Consider the following 3,222-nt stretch of genomic DNA (forward strand, 5'->3'; position numbering starts at 1 on the left):
TTTTTACCATCATTGTGTAAGACTAGCTTAAAAGAGTATTGAAAAATAATAAGATGGAGATATCTTTTTAAAAGTTTTTTATTATAAAGCTGTGGGGTACATTTCAGGGTTAGGTATACAAACATTGATTATGTAGTTACCCTTGTTGATGGGGTATAACCCTCCCTCCCCTAGCAGTTTCCCTCAACTGCCAATCCCACCCCCTCTTCCCTGACAGTTTCCCACTACTGCCAGTCGCTTTCTCATAGCATTATAATTGTTCAAGATCCGCTTATGAGTGAGAACATATGGAACTCTGTTCTTTGTTTCTGTGATAAATCACTGAGTATGATTGACTTCAAATCCATCCAAGCTGCTGCAAAGTCCATATATTTGTCCTTATTTATGGTTGCATAATATTCCATCGTGTATATGCACCACAATTTTTTTATCCAGTTCAGCTTCAAGGGCAACACGGTTGGTTCTATGTTTTTGCTATTGTGACTAGAGCTGCAACAAACATACATATGCAGGTATCTTTTTGGTAGGATGATTTGAGTTCCTCTGGGTATATTCCCAATAGGGTCATATGGAAGGTCAATTTCTAGTTCTTTCAGGAATCGCCACACTGTAAGAATGGCCATCATTAATAAAACAAACAACAAGAGATATCTTTTATTAGATAATTATTCTTTCCGTCAAGCTATCTCATTGCAGCTAGTGTGAAGACAGAGGGCTGTAAGAATAAAACAAAAAGAGTTAAATGGGACAAATAGAAGAGATGACAGAATATGGAAAGCAGTGGATCAAATAGTGAATGCAAACTGCATCAGCTGGAGTTCCTGTTACTTTTGCCCAAGTCAGAATGTGGGTCCATGGTTATTAAGAGAAGCCAGAAATACAGGTTTAAAAGTAAGATCTTACATTTGGTCATTGTTTTTGTTAAGCACTAGCCAGATCATGTGGCTCTAAATATTTTAATTAATATATATGTAGGCAATTGAAACAGAACTTTTAAACAACTACGCTGTCACCCGTGGTACACCTGTGGACCACCTAGGGATTACAGGCTACCAGTTTATAATGTTTGTGTTAAGAAAATGAAAATGCCTTTCTTTACTTTTGTTTCATCTTAGCTCTTGCAAGTGGCTGCCTAATTTGAATTAGTTACATTGCAACGAGGTCAGGATGATATCATTCTCATTTGACTGAAGGAGAAAATAAACTTGTTCTGGTCAAAGTGGAGAGTCCACATTTTCAGTATTTTTATCAGATTAAAAAAAGTCAAAATAAATTTTGAGGACTTGACAGATAACTGCCAAAAACATTAAAATAAAATAAAAAAGAATGAAAATGCTAAATACAGTTGTCATTGTAAATAAACGTGTTTAAACATCTTTGATTGAAGAATGAGAAGGACTTTAAATTTTTTGGGGGGGGACTTCTATGTTTTCATTTTGTCTTTCTATTTCCCCCACAGATTGGTGAAATGTAGACACCATCAATGTTTACAATCTTCAACTTTAAAACTTTCAAGGATTCTACTCTAGCCGGGGCAGTTCTCAACCAGAGGCAATTTTGTCCATCCTTCCTCCAATGAATATTTGGTAATATTTGATTCCCTTTGTTGCTTGTTGGCATCAAGTTGGCAGAAGCCAGAAATTCTGCTATATACCCTACAGTACATAGAATAGCTTCCCTTAAAAAAGAAATGACCTGGTTCAAATGTCAATAGAGTTGAAGATGAGAAAACATACTCAAAATTGGCCGTCCCTTTGCAGGAATGGCTCAACTCAGCACAAACTTCAGGGCTAGCCAGCTGCTGGCATTTGTTGCCTTACCCATGCATGTTTGTAATCCCGGGCACAACACGGTGCCTTCTCCCCATCTGCACCATCATCCCTGTACTTTCAATGGGCTTATGGTAGGATTTTTCCACTGACAACCAAAAACACATCTAAGCCAAGGAAATATTTCAATTATAAGTTTAGGATGAAACTGATGCAGATATTTATCAAATTCCAAATACGATTGCTAATAATCTTTTACAATTATTCATCTTAAACTAGTGAATATATACTGAACATAGTTGCTAGTATTCTTTTCATTACTGTGATGAATTTCACATAACATCATATTGGCCATTTAAAAGAGTGAACAATTCAGTAACAGGTAGTACATTCAAAATGTTATACAATCCCACCTCTACATTTATAACTGCTGCCTCCCGGTTCCCCAAGGAGACACAGTAGCCATTAAACAGTTGCTTCCTATTTCTTTCTTCTTCTGAGGCAAACACCAATCTGCATTCTGTCTCTACTCTGAATATTTCACATAAAAAGAACCACTCAATATGTGCCCTTTCGTGCCTGGCATCTTTCACTTTGCATAACGGTTTTGAGGTTTAATTGCATTTGTCACAATAATGGGTACATCGTTTCTTTTTATGGCTAAATAATATTTCATTACACAGAAAATTTTAATAGCATTGGTAGTACTTGTTTGTTTATTTATCCACTGGTGGAAATTTGGGTTGCTTTCACTTTTTGGCTATTGTGAATTAGGCTATCATGAACATGTGTGTACATAAATTTGAGTGCTTATTTTCAATATTTTGGTTATACACTCAGGAGTCGAATTACTGAGTCACATATTAATTTTATATTAACTTTTTTAGAAACCATCAAATTGCTTTCATCAGTGGCTGAACCATTTTACAATTCCATCAGCAATTTATGAGTGTTCCAATTTTTCCTCACTTTCACTTTAAAACTTGTGATTTTTCTGTTATTTTGACTATACTTATCCTGGTAGGTATACTCATTGTGTTTTATTTGCATTTTTTAATAAGTAATTATGTTGGACATCTTTTTGTGTCTGCTACACATTTGTATGTCTTCGTGGAGAAATGTCTGTTTAAGTCCTGTGCCCACCTTTTAATTGTATTATTTATATTTTTGTTACTGGGGTATAAATTTTGGATACTATACACACATAAGATATATGATTTGCAAATATTTTCTCCTATAATATAGGTTGTCTACTCACTTTCTCGATAATATCTTTTGATAAAAAAAGTTTAAAATTTTGATGAAGTTCAAAATTATCTTTTGTTGTTCATGCTTTTGTTGTCATATTTAAGAACCCATTTCCAATTCCAAGGTCTTAAAGATTTATGCTTCTGTTTTCTCCTGTGTTATGGTTTCAGCATACTGAAACCATGGATACTGAGCATACTGAGGC

The sequence above is a fragment of the Carlito syrichta genome, unplaced genomic scaffold (assembly GCF_000164805.1).
Source record: "Carlito syrichta isolate Samal-C Ts95f unplaced genomic scaffold, Tarsius_syrichta-2.0.1 Scaffold316388, whole genome shotgun sequence".
Classification (NCBI taxonomy): domain Eukaryota; kingdom Metazoa; phylum Chordata; class Mammalia; order Primates; family Tarsiidae; genus Carlito; species Carlito syrichta.